The sequence below is a fragment of the Equus asinus genome, unplaced genomic scaffold (genome assembly GCF_041296235.1).
Source record: "Equus asinus isolate D_3611 breed Donkey unplaced genomic scaffold, EquAss-T2T_v2 contig_230, whole genome shotgun sequence".
NCBI classification, from domain to species: domain Eukaryota; kingdom Metazoa; phylum Chordata; class Mammalia; order Perissodactyla; family Equidae; genus Equus; species Equus asinus.
The window spans coordinates 57,089-80,437 of record NW_027224884.1 but is presented as its reverse complement, the minus strand read 5'-3'; the positions used below and the strand labels follow the sequence as shown (position 1 = coordinate 80,437).

Below are 23,349 nucleotides of genomic sequence, written 5' to 3'. Positions count from 1 at the left end.
AAACCAAGTTTACAACCCACCAGTTATGCACTTCAACGACTGACTTTTGTGTTACCCCAGAAGAAAATGACGCTGGGGAAGTGACTGAATTTGAACTGGTGGGAGACTGCTGGCTTGTCCTTAAAATCCAGGTCCAGCCTGCGGGCTGCGGGTGTGTGCGCGCTCGGGGCTCCGCACCCGCTTCCCGCAGGCCCTGGCCGGCCAGGAGCGTTTCCTGCCGGGTTTCCCGTCCAGCAGCGCGCTCGCCCGGCGCGGGCAGGAAAGGATGCGCAGCCCAGAGAGGGCGGGGGCAGACGTGGCCGCTCGCCAAGGTCCCCCGCCCTCCGGGTGCGGCCCTCCGGGTGCCGCCCTCCTCGCGCCTTCGGGGCGGGCCCGGGCGGGGCTGCGGGAACCCGGCGCTGCTGTCCAGGGCGCGCAGTCCTGGGACGCGGGATGCTCGACGCCCTGCCTCGCGGCCCCTGAGGCCTCCTTCCTGCCACCCTTCTCGTCGCCTCGCTCGCCCCGGCCCGGGCTGCTGCGCCCACCAGTCCCGAGAGGTAAGAAGAGCCTTCCGCGATCCGGCGGGCGCTGCTGAGCCGCGAGGGCTCCCGGTGGCTCCGCCGGGGCCCGGCAGTGCGCCCGGACCCGGCCGCCCCTTCCCTCCCCGCAGCCTGAAAGCACAGGTGGACACTCCCGTTCCCTGGACGCTCCCGGTCCCCTGCCTTCGCTTCTTAGTGCTCAGCCTCTGCCGCCGAGGAACGCGCTTGGAAAAGTGTGCCTCTCCGCATCTCGGAGTCCCGGCTTTAACGCGAGCGCGGCTCTCCCCTGGCGCAGGTGTGGCCGAGGGGCTGAGGCTGACGGTAGCGGGGTGTTGAGTCCCAGTTGGGATGCGAAGCGTTTCAGAACAAGTTTGGGTCTTTCTAAAAAGAAATCCTCTCTGAGATATAAGCATTTCAGAACAGTCCTCATTTTAAGAGGGCTTTGTGCTGGCGACGCGGGCAGGGCTGGATTTCCAAGTATGAACTTGACTTGCGGGCCTTTGGAAAGCTGAGTGGAGGTGGGGAGCGCCCAGCTTCTAGGGAAGCTGCGTCCAGCCCGGGGGACCAGGGTAGAGCCGATCGAATATATAAATAAGGCCTGTTTACACGAGCTGCTTTGGAATTAGGGATTTCCTCCTAATAAATATTATTATTAGATATATACACACACGAGCGTGTGCGTGGTTGTCAGAAGGGTCAAAAATCACTTTGCTTATTTTTATTTTCCCTTTTATTTGGTAAGTCATTGGTCCCATGGACTTTAGCGTAATTTATTTTCTTTTTCGGCAGCTGTGAAGACCCTGTAGGGGTTTCTCTTAGCTGGTTTCAGCAAAAACATGGGATCTGAGCTTGGCATGATGCTGTTAGCCATTGAGAATATTCACAACAGATACATTTAAAATTTGTCTGTAAACGTTTTTGTATGTGAATGCTATATAGAAGTATCTTAAAATGTGTATGAAATACACCTAAGTTCTTCTTTTCTCAAAATGATTCTCAAGCCAAACATAAGTAGCCAGTAGTGTATTGGGAACACGTTGGAAGAAAAGCAAGCAAGGTGTAAAAAAAGGAAAATTAAAGAAGCATGCTATCTTCTTTAAAAAGTGTAGTGCTTTTTATCCAGCCTTCCATTCCATTCTGGGGTGTTCTGTTAATATCTTCAAATTAATGGTTGAGCTGGTAAAAATTGAGCATTTATTTTCAAAAGTGAGAACATTTTAAAAAAACATCCTTATTATGATTTTTCAGGTAGGCTGGTGTATTTTATAATTCCATTTCCATTCAGCTCTAAATGTAGATTATCACACAATTCTGTGTTTTACTGGTCATTTTCAAAGAAGGAAAATGTGTTATAATTGCAAAATCAGTTGTGATTAGGAGCTTCTTTAAGAAATGATTGTCATGGGGAAGCAAGCAGTTTGGGAGAAGCAAGTTCAACTTTTGGGAGCTACAGATCACCTGCTCCTCCTCTCTTTTTTTTTTTATCTTTTTTTTTTTCCTGCTTTTTCTCCCCAAGTCTCCCCAGTACATGGTTGTATATTTTAGTTGTGGGTCCTTCTAGTTGTGGCATGTGGGACGCCGCCTCAGCATGGCCTGACGAGTGGTGCCATGTCCGCCCCCAGGATCCGAACCAGAGAAACCCTCTGAAGCAGAGGGCCGCTGAAGCAGAGCTTGAAAACTTAACCACTCAGCCACAGGGCCAGCCTTGCTCCTCCTTTCTTTGGTTACTGAGGATCAGTGACTTAAAGGAAGTCTTTAAAGTGCCCTCAGCACCCACACTTGCCCAGGAGATCCAATGATGCTCACCTGCTGTCTTTGGCCAAGTTTCCCATCCCCGCTCAAGGAAAAGATTAGGTCCAATCTATGCTTAATTCCAGCAAAACTGAATTTCCTTTTTTTTGTTAGGGAGGGGAGGGAGCTCTAATCATTTGCATAATTACACTTCAAATCTCTGCTTCCCTTTGAGGAAGTCCAGTATTTCCTTTGTTCAGCTAATTTCTACTGAAAGGAACCTCCTGGGCCAGCCCTGTGGCGCAACGGTTAAATTCCCACATTCTGCTTCAGCGGCCTGGGGTTCGAGGGCCCAGAGCCCAGGTGTGGACCTACGCACCACTTGCTAAGCCATGCTGTGGCAGGCGTCCCACATATAAAATAGAGGAAGATGGTGGCAGCTGATGTTAGCTCAGGGCTAATCTTCCTCAAAAGGAAAAAAAAAGCTCGTGGAGACACACCAGTTCTCTTTCCATTGAATTTTTTATTATTTCCATCAATTCTTTACATTCCATTAATTTCTGTCTTATCTAAAGGGATGTAACATACATATATTGGAATATAATATGCTTAGTAAAAATATATTAGCTGTGCATAATGGGAATGTAAACATTAAGAAAATATACATTTGGTTATGTTTAGTAGCCCATAGTTTCCTAGACTTTGGTATGAAAAAAGTGGCACTTAAATGCCCTACATCTTATTCTATCACCTAACAGTCTGTTTATATCAAAGTGCCTCCTTCCACAAGTCATTCTGAACCACAGGCCAGCAGGGTCTTTCCTGCCCTCCTAGGTGCTTTGGGAAGATTGCCGCATGAAATCGTCTGTCTCCTGACGGATACCAGCAGCGGCAAGTATTGGAAGACTGACAGAAGATGATAATTGTTGTTTGTGTTTTCTCTTTACAGTGCCCTAAACAAGGGACTCAGGGTCACAGGGAGTTCTCATTTAATTGTAATACCCTGGGTATCTTTTCTAAAGGTCTGATAGTTTTGATGGAGCTCCTAGGCATTAAGAAATGAAGCAATCCTACTAACACACCAATTGTGTAAGAGAGACAGTGTTGGTAAGCCCATTTGTGGAAGCAAGGCAGGTCTACACAGTGCAATGAAACTTTGGCAAAAATTTAGTATATTAATCATTGTGAAATGACTAGCAGATGTATCATTTAGATTGGCTATTGGCTTTGATGAAATTAAGCAAATAATAGCAAACTCTCCATGTAAGGATGTGCTATAAAGAGAAAGACTTGCTGTCTCGCAAAGACAATCTTGGTGTTGGGCATACCTGAATGTTCTTAACAGGTGCTCTATCACGGAACAAAAGGGACATGCAGAATTACAGATCATTTCCCCGGGAAAAATTAGTGTCCTCCTTATTTTGTTTTCAGTACCAACTAGGAAATTTGACTTCTTAGAATGGTTTTATCATTTCATGATTACTATTTTATGAATCACATTGAACAGAGCCATCCATTTTTTGAGGTTCTGGTTTCAGGTGTTTTTGAAAAAAAAATTCACAATTTGGATGCGAGAAAGGACATGAGGAGACCAAAGACCTGGGATTTTGCTGATCAGAATGAAACAAATGTTGAAAGACTTTTCAAATCGCTTGTTGGTGGTGCTCTGTGATTGTGGTGAGTATTGTGAGCATACTTAATGCTATAGGTGTCAACAAAGAAACATCAGCGTGAGGTTTAGAAATGCATTGATGTCGACCCTGTGTGGAGGAGGCAAGGCAGGGTCTCCAGTGCAGTACCTTTTAGACTGTGATCCTTGCAACCCTGGGTTCTCTTAAGGGACTGCATTTTTGCCTCAAAAAATAGAGTTCATTTCTCAGTTGTATGCAACTACTGAACCAATAGATTCAACAATGTAATACTCTTTTCTTTTGATGATTTCGAAATATTTCATAGCAGTTCATCTAAGCAGTTGATGGTATGAGAGTGGAAATTGTTTTCAAATTGATGAAGAAATTATGATTCAAGAGACAGAGCATCCTGGCTCGTCTCGTATCAGTGGCATATCCACTTAGACCAGAGTGTATATTGTTCATTGTGTCCGGGGAATCTCCTTCCCTAGTCTTTTCTTTTTAAGAAGTTTAGTTAAACAAGAAGATGCTTGATTTACTGAAAACCAATCTGGGATTCATTTCTTTTAGAATCATTGATCCCTACTTAAAAACAGATTGTTCTATGTGTAACAGCCTCATACAAAAAATTATAAAAGTGTCCTTGGTTTCGAAATGGTAAATAAAGACACCAAAGTCTTCTATTTAAATAAAATCTGCTAGGATGTTTGTCATTGTTGAGAGCAAAATATCTCACTGGAATGTAAAAATAAAAGTTGAATGAGTGTAAAATAGAGCAGAACATAGAAGTTGAGTGCACAAGCTACTGAGGGAAAAGGAGATATTTTCATAGAGCTGGATTTTTTCCCTTCTTCTCTATCAATATCACTTGATGTTGATTAAATATGTTGCTACCAGTTAGTTTTTTTAAAAGAAAACATGCTTATATTGAGACATGAGTTACTTTAAATACAATAAAGGAATGGAGAGAGAAGAAATGAGAGAATAGAGAACACTCTACAATCATGCACTCCATAACGAGGTTTCAGTCAACAATGGACCACATATACGACAGCGTTCCTGTAAGGTTAGTACTATATAGCCTAGTGTGTGGGAAGCCATGCCATCTAGGTTTGTGTAAGTACACTCTATGATGTTCACACAATGATGAAATCGCCTAACACATTTCTCAGAACATATCCCCACTGTTAAGCGAGTCGTGACTGTACTGTAGTAGTCAGGATATGATACAACCAAACTGTAGTTTTCCAAATGAGAATGTATTCTTCTTTGTAAAAACAAAGGTTTTAGAGTAAAGTAGCAAGTTCTCTCTTTGCCACTGCTTGTACCCATCAACTGTATCTTTTTTCTCCATTTCCAAGTGAGCACGTGTGTCTCTTTCTTTAGCTGGCTGCCCATCAAATCAGAATCTGATCTGCCTCATTGCCAATCTCTGTCCTTGACAGTAGGCTTTCATTAGTTAGCTAAGGGGTGTATGCCTCTCGATCTTAAAATGCATCTCAGAACCATCCTGCCCCATCAGATTCAAATTAATCTGACATGTGTTCTCAGTCTTAGCTCCTTCCTTGGGCTATGGTGAGCACTGCAGTCTCTTTAGCCACCTATTCCCAAAAAGCTACCAGGTGGGCTCTGAACCAGTATCCAAGCTGCTCCAAAATCAGCTTCCTTCCTCAAACTTGAGTCATCTCCATCCAAAGGGGAGTATCCCTCAACTTCTGTACTGACTAAGTGAAAATAAAGAGCTTTATCATATTACAGTTTCCAAGCAAGTGGTGATCAAGCATTCAGGTCTGTCCAAGTTTTATGTATTTTATTTCACCTCATCTTAAATAAGAAATGGGTAAAATGCTGAACTAATTAAAAAAAAACAAACCCAAACCTTTATGTGCCCATATATTCATGTGCTGAGTCTAACAATCATTGATTGAATACATGTAAGGTATATTTAAAGACTACCAACCCAAACAACACATTGAGTCTTTTGGACATATAGGATGTGTATGTTATTATTATTAATATAATATATTGTATTATATTATGTATACATATTAAGACTAACAAATTCATACATATGTTGTTTTTCAACCAAAAGGATGCTGCAGCCCCTTAAGTCTAGAATTATTTCTTACCACAACCATGGGCCAGCTGATTATTACTTTGCCAAATTCTGTCTCCTTTGATATGTATTTGGATAAGATTCAAAATAGAAACAAGGATTCTTGTGTGTCTGTTTTCTCCACTCTCTACTTCAGCTGCTCAGATAGGTCTTTTTTAAGAAGGTATGATTGATCCTAACTGAGTGATACTTGTGGGCTAGTAGTCATCTCTTCTCTCTAGGCCAATAGGACTTACTGTAATGTCATTAAAATTGTCAAGGGCAAGCCAGGCTACTTCATAAATGGTCACTCTACCCCTTGGATGATCCTTGGAGAATAGTGTCAACATTTCTTATTCCTTTAAATACTTCTGTCTCATACAAACCAAGGGCACTGGTTCCTTTACTGGTGAAAATGCCCAAGTACTTGTCTTGAATATCAGAAAATAATAACTTTGAAGTATATTTGGGATCTTACATTTTAAATAGTCTAGAGCAGTTTATATTATATCATTTAAACCAAGCTTTCTTTCACTTCACTGTAAATCCATTTTCCCCAAATACTTAAACACCAGAATTTGATTACAGTGAGAAAAGTGAGGTGTTGGATTTTTATGTTGAGAGTCGTTACTCTTGCACTGTAGATTTTCATTGCAAATATATTACATTATTCAGTGTTGTGAGTTCAGAGTATTTATCGCTGATTAGTTACTTTAAACATAACCATGAAAGATGAAATGTAGGAACAAGCCCCTTTAGAATGGGAGCAGCACAGTGCCCAGCTCCCAGGATAAGCACTCGGCATCATTTTACATCATCCTTGGCTCAGTTCAGACTTCTCTTGTGTCTAAAATGCTGTTTTCTTCAATGGCACCAATAGTCCTGCTCAAAACACCTTTTTAAAGCCCTTTCTGACCATTTCATTTCAGTTCTTGGAGAAGCTGAATACCTCCTCTTGGGAGAGCCAGGCCATGTAGCGCTAAGCAACCACACGGTGTCTGTGGATTTCCATTATTTCGATGGTGCTAATGGGATGCTGAGGAATGTATCTGTCCTGTTGTTGGAGGCTGACACCAACCAGACTGTTACCACCAAGTACCTTCTGACCAACCAGTCCCAGGGGACGCTCGAGTTTGAGTGCTTCTACTTCAAAGAGGCTGGCAACTACTGGTTCATGATGACTCCAGAAGCAGCAGACAACAGCACTCCCATCCCCTCGTGGGAGAAAAGTGCCTTTCCCAAGGTGGAATGGCCTGTCTTTCACGTTGACTTAAATAGGACATCCAAGGCAGCAGAAGGTACCTTCCAGGTGGGCCTTTTTACCAATCAGCCACTGTGCCCGTTCCCTGTGGACAAGCCCAACATCTTGGTGGATGTCATCTTCAGCAACAGTCTTCCCGAGGCAAGAAAGAGTCAGGGACAGCCACTGGAGATAAGAACTAGCAAGAGGACAGAACTCTCTCAAGGCCAATGGGTTGAGTTTGGCTGTGCACCTGTGGGGCCTGAAGCCTATGTCACTGTGGTGCTGAAGCTGCTTGGCCGAGACTCGGTCATTACCTCCACAGGACCCATTGACCTGGCCCAGAAATTTGGATACAAACTAGTGATGGTGCCGGAACTCACATGTGAGTCTGGGGTGGAGGTGATGGTGCTGCCCCCACCATGCATCTTTGTCCAAGGAGTGGTCGCCGTCTTCAAGGAAGCCCCCAGACACCCTGGGGAAGCGATCATTCGACTGGCTGAAAACAGCCTGAACTTGGGAGAGAGGAGAACAGTATTCAACTGCACTTTGTTTGACATGGGGAGGAATAAGTACTGTTTTGACTTTGGTGTTTCCAGCGGAAGCCATTTTTCCACAAAGGAGAAGGAGTGCATGCTAATTCAGAGAAATATAGGTTGGTATTGAGATTTTAAAAAAAATTTTTAAATCAAATTGATGCCTTCATGCAATCAAAATTATGATTTTGAATTTAAGTGAACTTAATTTTCTATGAACTGTATCATAATTTTTATGGTTTATTCCTCATAATGTCCCAAACGGCATTATCATCCTTATATAAAAAGTCAAGAGTCCTGATAAACAGACCTGGCTGGCCACTCATGTAACCTCTCTAGGTCTCGGTTTCCCGATCAGTAAAGTGGACATAGTAAGAGTATCTACCTCAGAGAGTTGTGAGAATTGAATGAAGGAAATGGATACAGTTCTTAGCATAGTGCCTGGCATATAGGAAGCACCAATAAACATTAGCTATTATTACATTATATTTTAAAAATTATATTATTATGTCACATGGCAAATCCATGGCAGGTACGATCAGAGTTCAAAGCTAAATCCCAAATCGTGTTTAGTAACTTCTGTCTTCCTTCAGCTGAGTACATCTCCTTCCTTAGAGGAAGGAAGTGTGCTTAGTGAGATTACAGGGCAAGATTTTTAAACTTCTTCAAATTCTGGATTCTTTGGGTAATGCCCTAGCTAATCACAGGAAAGGGGGTTATCACCATCCCCTCCACCCCGCATGTTCCTCTGCCTTTCTTTCCCTTTTGCTGGGTGCAGGCCTGGTCTTGGCAAGAGGCTAATCTGGCAGAGATTGCCTGGGTCACTTACATATGCTCTTACCTTCCTCCCTACTGAGCCTGTGCCCCCTCATGGCCCAAACCTGGGCCATCTTTGTAACTCCAAGTGTATTTTGCTCCAAATTCACCCACATTCTCTTTTTAGAAGACGTCCCCTTCCTTTAACTCTGTCCCTGCCCACTGGCCACTTCCCTGCTTGCACTTACCTCTCTATCTGGCCTAGATTCTGTGGCCCATCCCTTTAATCACTTTCCTACTAATACCATAAACTCCTCTGCCCTGTTGTTCTTCCGTTGCACCTGCCAGGCCACACCCCAGCTCTGCATGGATCCAGCAATCTGCCAGCCGCCCACTGTACCCAAGCTGGATGAGAAGGTCACACCCAAGTACACTGGGGCCAGTGTGGGTGGGTCATGCCTCTCCTCTCAGCTGGGTTCACCATGCCACCCAGTAAGGCACCCTGGTCGGCTCTGCTCCTGTTCCCCACAATAGCTCGTTTAGACCTCCTGCTTTCTCTTTGGACCTCACCTACTCCCTGGCTAACTCTCAGAGCTGACTTTGCCTCTGACCACACAGAGTCGCTGGAAGCCATCAGGTGTGAGCTCCCTCGCCCTCCCACTGAAATCTATGTAGACCTACAGGCATCGTCCCATCCTCTCCCCCTTCTTTGCTGTCACCGGAGGAGAGGTGTCATTCCTCTGGTACAAGGTCAACCCTCCTCTCCACTGTGGATCCCAGCCTCTCCGCTCATTTCAGGAAACTTGTGTTAATCATTATCCTCTCTCTCTCCTGTCTTTAACTGTCCCTCTTTACTGGCTCATTCCCATCAACTTTGAGATGTACTTAATTTTCTTATCTAAAAACAAAACAGACCCCGCCCCTCAACCCCTGGTTCTCCAACAATTAAGACCCTCTTTCTCTCTTCCTTTCATAGTCCAGGTTCTTGAAAAGGTTGCCTACACTTTGGGGTTCATTTCTTCACTTCACATTCACTTTTCAACCCACTCGAAACCCACACCCCTCCCTTGAAAATGGTGTCACTAAAGCAGCCAGCAGATGACTTCCAGGTCTCCAAATCCGGGGGTGCTTTTCAGACCTCCGTATCTTCATTGACCTTGATTCTGTGACCTCATACTCACCTTGTTTACCTCCTACCTCCGTGGCTGTCTCCTTTGCCTGCCAGTTCCACCACCTCCTCTCATCCCTTCAGTGTTGGACCTCTGCATTGTTTTACTCCTCACACACTTCCTAAGTGATTACTGTCCTGGCCAATGACTCCAGATTGGCGCCTCTCCCCTGCATCCAAGAGCTGCTGAATAGCTGTCACCCCTCAGATGGCTCCCAGGTACCCCAAAAGCAATGTACCTGGAATTGGATTCATCATCTTACCCCCTAATCTTGCTCCTCAGTGCTGGACTCCACCTCCCATCTCATTGTTCAAACCAGAAACCCAGGCGTCTTCCTCTTCTCCTTCAGCTCCTATGAATAATAAATCACTAAGTCCTATGGATTTTTGTCTCCTTGGGGCCTGAAGATAGTGTGTAAATAACGATTTACAGCAAATATATAATAGATGTTGCCAAAAATGATTATTTATGATTTTCATTTATCCTATTTAGTGTGAATGTTTATATTTTTCTCTGCAGAAATGTTAATGCGTTTGGTTATGGGATGCTGCCTGAGATCCCACTAGGGGAGTGTTAGTAATATACAGCACAGGCACTGTAATAACTTGAAAAAATCGAAATTGAGAAATTCTAAATTCTGAACACATCTGCCCCAAGAGTTTCAGATAGGGAGTATGGACCCTGTATCTCAAGGCCAAAAATATATATATTTGAGTTGAGAATTATTATTGATAGAGGGTATAAATTCATATTCACATATTTTTATTTTTTTTACTTATTTTTTGACAAAAATTGTACATATTTAATGCATAGTTTTCTTGATATTTTAACATTTTTGGCCGTCTTTTTGTTTCTCCGAATAGATGATCTTGTTTTTCCTTCCTAATGACTAAACAGGAGCTTTTTACCAAGAATAGGAGTGCTGTCACCCCTGTCATTTTGTTCTTATTTGTAGCTGTTTGCGATAATGGTTTTATCTTTAATCCTTTGCTGAAATCGGATTAAGCCACTTGTCTACTTTGTGAGTTAGTTTACCTAAAACTAGAAAATATAATTTAAAAATCCCTGTAAGCAGACCCTTGGATGCTGTAATACTCGTCACTTCTCTGAAAGTGAATGAACCAGTAAAACCCTTTCATTCAGTGCAGCTCCCCCTCTTCCTCTGGGATCCCTTTAGGACAGCTGACGTGCTGTATGTGACCATGTGACATGATAAAGCTAACATTTATATAGTGATTACTTTGCATGAGGCACTGGTCTCAGTGCTTTATGAATATTAACCCATTTAATCTTCATAACAGCCCTATGAGTTAGGTTTATTATACTGTCAATTTTATAGGTGCAGAAGTGGAGGCACCGAAAGGTTAAGTAACTTGAACAAGGTCAATGGTGGTTAAGTGGCTAAACCACCACTGGTGGTTAGACTGGCTCGACAGTTTGCTTTTACCACTATTCTATGGTGCCTCCCATATAATCAGCTGTCAATCCATGTATTAAACAATATAAAGCTTTTAGATTAAAAAAATGTTCTAATATTTTCCTCCTCCTCTCACGGGTTCGTCTTGTGCTGCCCACCCCCTTGAGCGACATACAACTCACTTTGGAGTCCACTGGCCCAGGCAGAAGCATGATTTGTCCAATATAAGTGAGCCTTGTTCTGTGCCCAGAAAATCTGAACTGCTTATCCAGGAGACTTTGCTCCTACTGCTGCTTGTAGCTACTCACTCATGTCAGTAGAATCTTCTTATAAGCATGTTTTGTTTAGTTACCTTAGTCTTTTGAGCGAAATGTCTTGCAGATGTGAATATTTCACAGGCTGCATTCCTTCAGATAGTCTTGGGGTGGAAACAATCTCCCTTCTACTATTCCAGAAAAATTTTGCTCATTCAGAATTAATATCCTCTCGAGTGGCCTGAAAGGTATTTATCCTGGCAAAACAGGTTTGTTATGGAGTGTGAACGCATGTGTGGACATCTAAACAGGACAAAACAGACAGCCTTCCATTCATAAAGTTAAGACTATTTGGAATATTGGTCATCTTGCTCTTCATTTCTAAAACATGAACTACAGTTATTTAATTACTTCCCATTTTGCCAAGTATTTCCCTCAAAGTTATTAGTAGAAATCTTCAGGGAACAGATAGAGTTACTTAAGGCATTTTTTTATTTGCCTGATTAAATTTTTCCATTGCTTTATTTTAATGTTTTCCTGTGTTTCTTATTTGATTAATTTGATCTGGAAATAAAAAGACAAAACGTAGCTTAAATGTTTGCTTATTTTCATTGTTGATTATCATATAAGCTGTGATTTCACTTTCAAGGGCAAAGGACACAACATTTCAAAATGAGATTTTTGACATTAAGATTCAAGCTTTTATTAAAACTTTCATTTTTTTCTGGCACCTACTAATGAAATTTTTGTTTTCCGTTTGACAAATGACTTTCAGTATTTAAATAAATTACATTTATGTAAAGTAAAGGCAGAGTTAAGAAAGAATAACAGAAAGATTCTCAGCTTTTGTAATTCTCCCTTTTGTGGTCTTAAATATGAGCACAAGGGAAGGATAAACTATACATTGACTTAATTTTCAATTTAGATTTCACAGTAGTGGAATTCCTAGTAGATATTTGAAAAATAAATCATAATACTTTAACTTAGAGAGACTTTATTATGAGAGTCCCAAAGCTTTGCGAGCACTGGGGGCTTAGTGTCTGGACAGCTCTGAAGCTTGAGGACAAAGCCGGCTCATTGTTCTACCCTTTGAGGAGCTGCAGTGTGATCTGGGAGGCACAGAACCGATATTGTGTTCAGTTGGACCTCTGGGTGGAACATAATTACCACACCTCAGTTGATGTGAGTCCAGGATACTGGTTTGTAATGCTCCCACTCTTGTGAAGATCCCAGAAACTTTTAATTGCTGTGAAGAACTCATATTCCATGAGTCACTCACTCCAAAGATTGCACCACTTGGCTCACCTGAGAATGTCTCTGCCCTCCACGTTCTCCTCATGTTTTCCTAGTGCTTTATATACCTTTGACTGCGGTATGAGTTTTTTTTCATAAAGGATGAAGAAGGGCTTTTATGCAGAGGTTGTTTTGGTGCCTAGTGTTGGCGTGACCTGATGGGTCTTGGGGTTGGATGGGTGCTGATAGAGTAGGCAATTAGGATTATTTTTTAAGAGGGGACTACTCAGTTATTCTATCTGGGAGTGGTTGCACCTATGCTTGCAAGAGAAGTTTGCATTTCTCAAGCAATAATGACTGTTTGGGGAGTGTTTTTTATGTATTTTGAAGCTCTGGTCTTGTGAGGGTTGTTAAGTCTCCTCGCTGAATTGACCCTTTTATCTCTATGTATTGTCCCTCTTTATCCCTGGTAGTATTCCTTGTTCTGGCATCTACTTTGTCTGACGTTAATATAACCACTCCAGTTTTCTTTTGATTGATGTTCACAAGGTATAACTTCTTCCATCCTTTTACTTTTAACCTATTTATGTATTTGTATTTAAGGTATTTTCTTTAAACAGCATGTAGTTGGGTCATGCTTTTTTATCCAGTCTCACAATCTGTCTTTTAATTGGTGTCTTTAGATTATTTATATTTACTGTAATCATTGTATGGTTGGATTAAGATCTACCAGCTTTTTTTCTTTTTAAGATTTTATTTTTCCTTTTTCTCTCCAAAGCCCTCCGGTACATAGGTGCATATTTTAGTTGTGGGTCCTTCTAGTTGTGGCATATGTGGGACCCCGCTTTAGCATGGCTTGATGAGCAGTGCCATGTCCGTGCCCAGGATCCGAACCAGCGAAACCCTGGGCTGCCGCAGTGGAGCGTGCCAATTTAACCACTCGGCTACGGGGCCGGCCCCAAGATCTACCATATTGGTAGTTTTATATTTGTTCCATCTGTTCTTTGTTTCTTTTCCCCCTTTTTTCTGGCTTCTTTTGTATTAATTGAATATTTTTTATGGTTTACTTTAGACTGTTGGTTTATTGTTTCTACCTTAAAATGTTTTTTAGTGGTTGTCCTAGAATTTGCAATATTCATCTTTAATTGCTTTCAGTCTGCCTTCAAATAATGTTATATTGCTTCACATGTAGTGTAAGGGTCTTGTGACAGTACACTCCCAATTCATTCCTCCCATTCTCTGTGTGATTGTTGTCATACATTTTACTTTATATGCCCTATAAACACATAATACATTCCTGCTATTTTACAGTTACTTGTATAAGAGACTATCTGATATTGTCCCAGACCTCTTGTGTATTCTATTCTGTTTTGTTCACTCTTTTCTTCCTTTTTGTGTTTCAGTTTTCGTGATTTCTATTGATCTGTATTCAGAGTCACTGCTTCTTTCCTCAGCTGTGTCGTGTCTCCTGGTGAGCCTCTGGAAGGCATTCTTCATCTCTGTTAGCACGCTATTCATTTCATTCCATTTGATTCTTTTAAGCTTATGAATCTTTGATGAATTTTCCATCTGTTCATGCATCTTGCTCATGTTTTCGACTAAAGTCTTTAACATATTAATTATAGTTATTTTAACTTCTCTCTTTGATAGTTCCAATATCTGGGTCACATCTGAGTCTGGTTCTCTTGATTACTTTGTCTCTAGATGGTTTATGGTTTTTTTCTCACTTCTTTGTGTATCTCACAATTTTTGTTTGAAAGCTGGACATCTTTTTTAGAATTGTAGACACCGACAGATAGTATTTATGCCTGGAAATGGGCATACCCTGTTTTTGCTAGGCCTTTAGTGTGGGGATTGGGTCAATGTGGTAAGGAATTGGGGCTGTTTGGGCTTTTGCTGTTGCTATGGCTACCTTCAGTGCATGACAGAGTTCAAAATTTTCTAATGTTACTTTGTGATTAGGGTAGGAGTTGGGTTGCCAGAGGGTTTTTCTCCATGCTTCTGTTGCACCCTCAGCTTTAGGCTTGAGCCTGTACATCAGAGAGGTTTTCCTGTCACTCTTGCCCCTGCCTCAGCAGTAGACTGTTGTTACTTGATACGTGGTAATTGCTGGCCTGGTGCAGCATGGGGGTCGGGCAATGGGTGTGGGAGAGCATCCTCTTGTTCCAGTTCAGCCTTAGTCTCAGGCAAGTGCTGTGCCCCAAAGTCTCAGTGATGGGGCCTTCCTGATGATCCTGCCCCTCCCCAGTGCTAGAAGCTCTCTCATAGTCTGGGCCCAGGATATTGTCTGCTCCTTTCCAGGGTGAAGGATTTTCTTCCTTCTCCATTCCGTAGTGGCACTGAGTTTCAACCGGTGCTCTTAGAGTTACAAGGTTTGCTGCCTTGTCCCCAGTGGTCGAGGCTTTTGTTGATAGAGCAGATGTGGAGGAGGGTCTGGGTGAGGTCTGTGTCTTTCCCACAGCGCTGCTCCTTCCCTGCTTGGGCTTCCATCACAAGGGAGGCTTTCTCTGCTCTCAGTCCTTGTGAGCATCTGCTGAGATCCGGGAAGAGCCTGCAAATGGGTACAAATTCCCCCTGCATATGTGGCTCCCAGGGGTCCTATATTCCCATGCTAGCCCATACTAGGCCTCTAGCAGTTCATTACATTTTTAGATGACTTCTCACCAGCTTATATGAGGCCTGGTGTCTGCCCCAGGTAAGCAGTGTTTGCATCCTGTCTTTCCTTATATTCCAGGCTAGTTGGTGGCCCTGTGATCTTACCTCTGTGGGGTTCTAGGAAGGTTAGTGTTTTGTAGATTATATAGCCTTTCTTTGTTTTAAGGGTAGGAGCAACACTCTTTTCCAGCTTTTTCACATCTTTAGGAATGTTTTTATTTACTGACTTTTCAAGACCTGAGATTTGAGTTGGCTGCTTCATTTGGGTACAGTTAAAGTCTGATTCTCAAATGAACTAGCATTAAAAGCATGGCTAATGTCCTTGCAGAAACTTGGGGACTGTGGCAGCCGTGGAGCCAGTGTAGTGTCACGTGTGGGGATGGTGTCAGAGAGCGTCGCCGCGTGTGCCTGACTTCCTTCCGCTCCAGACCTGGCTGCCCCGGAATGTCCTCGGAGACCTCCCTGTGTTCCCTGGAGGAGTGTGCTGGTAGGTATTCTGCCTTCAGGAGTCTCTCCTCAGAGCCTCCATCTGAGAGATTCTTGAACCCAAGCTGCCTGAAAGTCACTAGTCTGAGTTCGGGGGTGGACTCATTAACGTTCTCTTATTGCTGTTGGCTGTACTAACCCTGTATTCCTTAGTGTGTCTATGACTGGGAGTAACTGGCCAGTGGGATGACAGGGCATTTACCACTGTGGAAGATCAGGAAATGACACGGAAATCTATCTAACTTAAAACTTCAGATATATTAAATAATTTTTAAAAATACAAAAATGGGTGGGATGATCATTTCTTCCCAAGAGCTTTTTTGTTTTGTTACTTCTCCCCACCAAAACTGTGGGAAAACATTCAAAAAGTTTTCTTCTCCTTATCATCCCAGAGAAGCCCTAGGGGACCACACAGACGGTTATTTGTCAGAACGAGGCAAGACAGCTTGTCTTGTCCCTTGAATGGCTCTACATGTATTCCATACCACCCCTACCCAGGAGGAGAAGGTGGGGAGATTTCATCTTTCCTTCACCTGGAGACTGACCTTTCCTTAATCGTCTAAGCATCTTGAAGGTACACACTGGTAGATGCTCAATAAGTGATGTGTATGGTCCATAGATGTGATGCTCACATGACTTAGTTAGCTGCATCCCATTCATTTGGCATAGGTTATAGTAATAAAGGCTCCTTGCTCGTCCCACACACCATCCCACCTTCTGATATACAATCAGCCCTCCACTTAGTTGGCTGGCCTTTGCTCTGGTCCCAACTCTCAGATAAAGTCATTCTGTCAAGTCCTGCCTTCTTCCACTGTCCAGTTCCAGGTTAAAAAACCATCCCTAGTTCCTTTTCCCTTTGGGATAGGGAGAAGTTAGGTGTTTTTCTGTGTTTGGCTCCCAACACAACTTTTGGCTAAAGAGCACCTTTTAGCCAAAACCACAGGCATCTGGCTACATCCTGGCCAGTGTCCCGGCCTGTGGCCTTAGAAAATCATTGTTGCTGTCTCGTCTTTCCAACCAATACTGTAGGCTTTGTTCTCTTTATTCTAGCATCCTGAGGATATCCTCACTTCTGGGTTTTCCTATTACAGCCTCAGGCCCAGGCTCTTCTCCTAGCCCTCACCCTGCCCCTCTTCTTTCATAAGCCCTGGGCCCCACCCTGAATTGTTCTTTCTCCAGTTGTGTCTCATGCTGTTGTCTAAGGCTCTCTTCTCTGTCTGCTCTTTTCAAGTCCTCTTCACTTTCCACAGCTCCTTCCTTGTGTATAACTTCCTCCACATATGCCTGCTCCTCTCAATTCTGGGAGAACAGAATCGGGTTAAGATATTCCATGTAGAGTTCCATAATACTAAGATGAACTTAAAATTAATTGCCACTGGCTTCTACTGCACCCTTGGAAGTGACAGCAGTGTCAACCATTTATTGACCATCTGCTATGTGCCAGCACTTTAAATACATTAGCTCACTTACAGCTCACAATAATTCTATGAGGTAAGGATTATTATGTTGGGCTCAAATCTTGAGAGCTTGCTGCCTGCCAGGCATTTTTCTAAGTGCCTTGCACATATGAAGTAGGTACATCATGATCTCCACATACAGATGAGGACTCGGAGGCCCAGAGAGGGTAAGTGACCTGCCCGAGACCATAAAGCTAGAAAGCAGGGACCTAGATATGACACCTATCTACTAAGCTACCTATCTTGAATAATTGCCTTAATATACAAGCCAGTCTAGCTTTCTAGAAGCACCGACAGCCTGGAATTTGCAATCATTTTTAGGATATGTGGTATTATTTCATGTTCTGGCATCTCAACTCTTTAATTCCAGGCGGGAACTAGAAATTTGTACATTATAAATTAGTGAAAAGGGTAAGTGCTGCAGGTACCCTACTTCTACTCTAAGTGGTCCTCAGTTAAATGCTTACATTGGTAAAAATGGTCATTTCTTCCAAGTGTTCTCTTTTTCCTATTCAACCTATTTTCCACTCTTTGGAAATGTAAAGATCTGTTTGCAGGCTGCTTAGCATCAGGAAATCTCCATCACTTTTGGTGAAGGGGGAAAGGCTAGATGAGGCAGAGATGGGCGAGGTCCGCAGCTTTTGGGCTTTCCTCCAGCCATAGTTTTGCAGGGAACCAGCCAGAGTCAGAGATGACAGCTAAGTAAGGGGTTCCATAATGTACCGGAGCAATGCTGCTACCCACTGACCTAAGCAGCCACTGCAGATGGAAGAAGTGATGAGTCAGCAATCAAGTCTGTCATCATTCAACTATTTTCACTTGGTTGAGAGTTTAGAGTTTTGTTTGGCTTTGAAAGGCTATTTTTGTGCCAAAGTCTGAGGGTAGTTCTGTATTAATTTGGTCCATCTTGTTCAATACAAGAGTGGGAGGATCCAATAGCCCTTGTACCCACGTTCTGTCTGGTGGGATATTGATCATTTTGCAGTTACCTTTTTAATAATGAATCAATTAATTAATCTAACATTTATTGAGTATCAACTATGTGCAAGTTACTGTGACTGGGTTGGGAATATATGGATAAGACATGTCCCTGTCTGGAAGGGGCTTATGATATAGTAGCTCAGCAGACATATAAACAGGCACAATACACAGTACAATAGAGAGCCTACAATGATGAAGGTATCCACAGCTTGCTATGGATGCTTACAGGGGTGATAACGTATGCTGGGAACACCTCCATTCTTGGAGGAGGTGATGATTGAACTGAAGTTTGAAAGCTGAGTAGGTGTCACCAGGTGAAATACGTGAGAAGGGAAATTTTAGCAAAGGGGGCAATGGAAGAAAGTGGCACATTAAGAGACCCAGAGGATGGAAAATGGTTTCATGTGGCTAGAGGATAGTGTGTCAGGAGGGAGTGGTAAAAACGAGGCTGGACAGGTAGGCAGGAGACAGATTCTGAGGGGCTGTGAAGGTTTGGACCTGTATTCTAGAGAGATCTCTCGGCTGTAGTGTGGAATATAAATCAGAAGGGGTAGGGGTGGCAGCAGAAAGGCCTGTTAAGAGTTCTTCACTAACCCAGGTAAGAAATGAAGCACTGGCAGTGGGGATGCAGAGGAGAGAGGGATTCCAAGACTCCGATGTGGTGAGTGATGGAGAGGGAAGCATCAGGGATGAAACCCAGGATTCTGGTACTGGCAACTGCATGGACAGCAGGGCCATGCCGTTGAGATTGGACATATCGTACTGGGGGGTTCTGGGGGGAGGAGGATGAGTCTTGGGCATGTGGAGGTGAAGGTGTCTGGGATGCTGATGGAGAGAGCAGAGCTATTGCAGCCAGGATGAGATCTAGATCTCCCTGGCTCCAAAGTTCATGTTCTTCTCGCCAGTTAGTTAAGTGAATGTTATCATTGAAACCAAGAAGAGAAAAACTCACAGGAAGTGTCAAGACAGTAACCAGTGCTGCAGCAGTCAAGGAATATCAGGACAGAGCGCCTTTGCATTTGTCGTTTGGCTATTAGATCATTAATGACCTCGACAGGACCCGTTTCATTGGAATCCTGGGGACAGGTTGCAGGAGCCAGAGGCGACGATGTGGAAGCAGTAAGTCAGCAAATGTGGACTCCTCTTTCTGTAAGCTTGGCTGGGAATACCAGGAGCAAGATACAGCTATGGCAGTAGTGAGAGGGTTCTAGAAAGGTCTTTACAAAGTGAGAAGAGCTTGAGCATGTTTCTGTGGAGCTGCACAAAGGAGAAGCTGGAGATAATTGGTACCAAGGGACGATCCCCCTGGAGAAGGGTGGCCTAGAGAGTACTGGGCGGACTTGCTTTATAAGAAGAGACTTCTCCCACTAATTCCATAGAGAAAGAGGTAAATAGAGATGTGCCTGCTGCTAAGTTTATGGGGGAGGAGAGGATGGCAGAAGAAGTTGGGAATGTACTTGCCTGATGGTGTCTATTTTTGTGACCTAGCAGACTGCCAAGGAAGGGGATTAGGTGGGGGCGTGAGGAAAGTGGTGAAACTTTGAGGCAGTTTTATTGGAATGGAAGATGGAAGAGAGAATTGCTTAGGGAGCCATGGACGGAGTTATGGGCAGCCGAGGTTGGGCGCTGTCAGTGCGTAGAGGCACTGGCCTGCATGGGTGCATTATTTTCTCCACCAGAGCTCAGGGCCTGGGTGCAGCAGCTGAGAATCTGCTGGGATTCCCACACCCACATTCCTGGATTTATCTAGGGATGGACTTTTGCTGCAGAGCAGGGAAAGGGCTATAGCTCAGTATTAGTGGCCAGAGAGTTGAGGTTTTGGCAGGAGAATGGTTTAAGTGATGGATCATGGGTGTAGGGAGAGAAGTGAGGCCAGGAGGTGGCTGGCAGATTGGGAGAAAATGCAAGGGTTGGGGAATCTGAAGTTGCAGTGAGGTTGAATACCCAGTGTAGTAATCATGAGTGAAGGAGAGGGGAGGATACAGCCAGAAAGTGGGCTGTGAAGTTCAAGATTTCAGAAGAGGAGCAGCTGCAGACAACGGAAAGGTATGACATGCTGGATGGACACTGAAGCACTGGGACTCCAGTAGGACTCAAGTACTAGTGACTGATGGCTGCCACGAGGTTGGCAGATAACAGAGTTGAAGGAGGAGTCGGGGGCGGTTTGGGTGGATGGCACGGGCATCAAAAGAGTAGAAGTTTTATACAGAGGTGAAAGAGTTGGTTGAAAATGGCAGTCAGGAATGAGGAGACAGGATACACCCTACTTCTGGCCCTGTTTGCTTATAAAGTATGTGTCACAGCTTCCACCCAAGAGGGTGGGCAGGGGGAAGCTGTGTCCTGCAGGATATTCAGTCTTCAGGTAAGGCAAGGAGGCAAAGGGAGTGTTTGGTGGAGAGATTCCGGATGTGGAGGAGGTTGGTTACCACAGGGTACAGTAGAAAGGAGAGGAGAGAGTGGGAGAGTGTGGGTCTAGCAGATGACGCAGAGAGCTGGTGGTGATAAGAGAGTAGGCAAGAAGAGAGAGGACAGGTGACTGGAAGGGCTTGAATGGAGGACAGTGACCACGGAGGAAAGGGAGATGAGGCCTGGTGGCATTAGGTGGTCTCAGGTTCCCAGGTGTTTCGGTGGCAGTACAGCCTGAGGCCCCGCTGGCCTCTGAGCCTTGCTGAAACATTTTGATGACTGTGGGACAAACCAGTTTGAGAGAGCAGAGAAGAAGAGGAAAACTCAAGGCCACTTGGAAGGGAGGAAGGGAAGTGGACAGCTGAAAATAGAGGAATGAGAAAGCAGAGGCTTCAACATTTAGGAAAGACAGTTCCTGGGTATTAGAAGGGAGGAATGAATTCTGTTGTATTACCGAAGATCTTCTTTCACCTATCAATTTCTCTCGAGATGTGCAAATTTAGGTACAACCTACCTAAATTATTTTGCATTTCAAGTTTTATACTTGGTAGGAATTTTCCAACGTGCATCTCAAAGGTACATTTAACTACAGATATCCCATGTTTACATCATTGTAAGCAAAAACCTGGATTTTACCTTGAAACTTTCCTCATGCTACTTCTTTGTGAAAAATGTGAGACAAGCGTCAGCAGGAGCCCCCGAGTCCAGGAATCACCTTAAGTGTGGCTTATCTGGTCACCTCACTTACATGGGTCTCTGTTTCTTAGTTTGGCTTAAGCTGCCAGCAGAGATGCAGATGTGGGACCAGAAATCTTTGTTCTTAGAAAAGCCTCTCAGAGACCTGAAAACCACCAGAGAAAACACTACTAGAGAATACATTTGTTCTTCCCTTTTTTGTAGCTTTCCGGCCATCCAGCCCGTCTCCTCTTCAGCCGCAGGGCCCGGTGAAGTCCAACAACATCGTGACGGTCACTGGGATTTCGCTGTGCTTGTTCATCATCGTGGCCACCGTCCTCATCACGCTGTGGAGGAAGTTCGGCCGCCCCCCCAAGTGCAGCACCCCCGCTCGGCACAACTCCCTCCACTCGCCCAGCTTCCGGAAGAACTCAGATGAGGAGAACATCTGCGAGCTGAGCGAGCAGCGCGGGAGCTTCTCGGATGGGGGTGACGGGCCTGTGGGGGGCCCGGGGGACATGGGCATCCCTCTGACCTACAGGCGCAGCGTGCCGGCCACTCCCGAGGACGACGCTTCCCGGCAGTGACAGCTTCCAGTCCAACGCGCAGAAGATAATCCCACCGCTGTTCAGCTACCGCCTTGCCCAGCAGCAGCTGAAGGAGATGAAAAAGAAAGGCCTGACAGAAACCACCAAGGTGTACCACGTGTCTCAGAGCCCCCTGACAGACACGGCCATCGACGCCGCCGCCGCCGTCTCCCCCTTAGACTTGGAGAACCCGGAAGAAGCTGCCGCAAACAAGTTCAGGATCAAATCCCCGTTTCTGGACCAGCCCGCGGTCAGCGCCGGGGAGAGGCCTCCCTCCAGGCTGGATGTCGGGGTCTCGCAGGCCACTTGTGCCGTGAGCCCCAGCCAGACCGTGATCCGCAAATCCCAGATGAGGCACGTGGGCAGCAGAGGGGGGCTGTCAGAGCGGAGCCACCCCAGGAGTTCCCACTTCCGGAGGACAGCCAGTTTCCACGAGACCAAGCAGGCGCGGCCCTTCAGGGAGAGGAGCATGTCTACCCTGACCCCACGGCAGGCCCCCGCCTACAGTTCTAGGACGCGGACCTGGGACCAGGCAGAAGACAGGTTCAGGCCTCAGAGTCGGGGTGCTGCCGCGCTTCCTGAGAAACTGGACCATTTCCAAGGGGCAGGTGGAACCGCTGGTCCACTAAGCCCCCTCCCTAAATCCTACACCTTGGGGCAGCCCACCAGGAAGCCAGACCTAGGGGATCGTCAGGCGGGATTGGTGGCAGGAGGCGAGAGAACAGAGCCTCACAGAGCTCGGCGGGGACCGTCCCCCAGTCACAGGAGTATCTCAAGGAAGCAGCCCTCCCCCACTGCCCCCAAAGATAGCTACCAGAGGGTCAGTCCTCTGAGCCCTTCTCAATGTCGGAAAGACAAGTGCCAGAGCTTCCCGGCGCACCCCGAGTTCGCCTTCTACGACAATACATCATTCGGCCTCACTGAAGCCGAGCAGAGGATGCTGGACCTCCCGGGATATTTTGGGTCAAATGAAGAGGATGAAACCACAAGTACTCTTAGCGTGGAGAAGCTGGTCATCTAGACCAAGAGTCAGCCTGAGACTTGACACAACTGGGGTCCTTTGCTCAGGTTGTGGTACCAGCTGCTCACATTGTTGTGCGGACTGTTTTGTATAACTGTTTGTGCAGGAGGACAGAATGTGGGGAGGAAGTAACTCACACAGACCAGCATGTGTGTGTGCACCTGTGTTTGAATTTATAAGGAAGAAGTTATTTATCCTGAACCTTTCCCTTTGTAATCCTATTTCTATTGGTTTATTCCTAATAACAATGATAATAGAATTTAAACAAGAGTGAAATAGGGCTTGGTGTCTCATGTGGATGTGAAAGATGACAAGATGTGACTTGTGAGGATGAAATGCTTTGAAAAGTTCATTTGCCAATTCCAACCTGAAACAGAAATCTGGGAGTCTCAACTATAAAAGGGCTGGAACAAAGCAAACTTGCTAATACAACCCTGAATGGTAATTTATTAAGTTGTAAATGCATAAGAATTTGACACCTACAGGGGCAGTATTGAACCA

The 23,349-nt window shown here is 44.6% G+C and overlaps 1 pseudogene; it reads left to right on the top strand.

The window, feature by feature from the left end:
• Positions 1-398: 398 nt before the first annotated feature.
• Positions 399-23,124, top strand: LOC123288827 (thrombospondin type-1 domain-containing protein 1-like; annotated as a pseudogene).
• Positions 23,125-23,349: the final 225 nt, after the last annotated feature.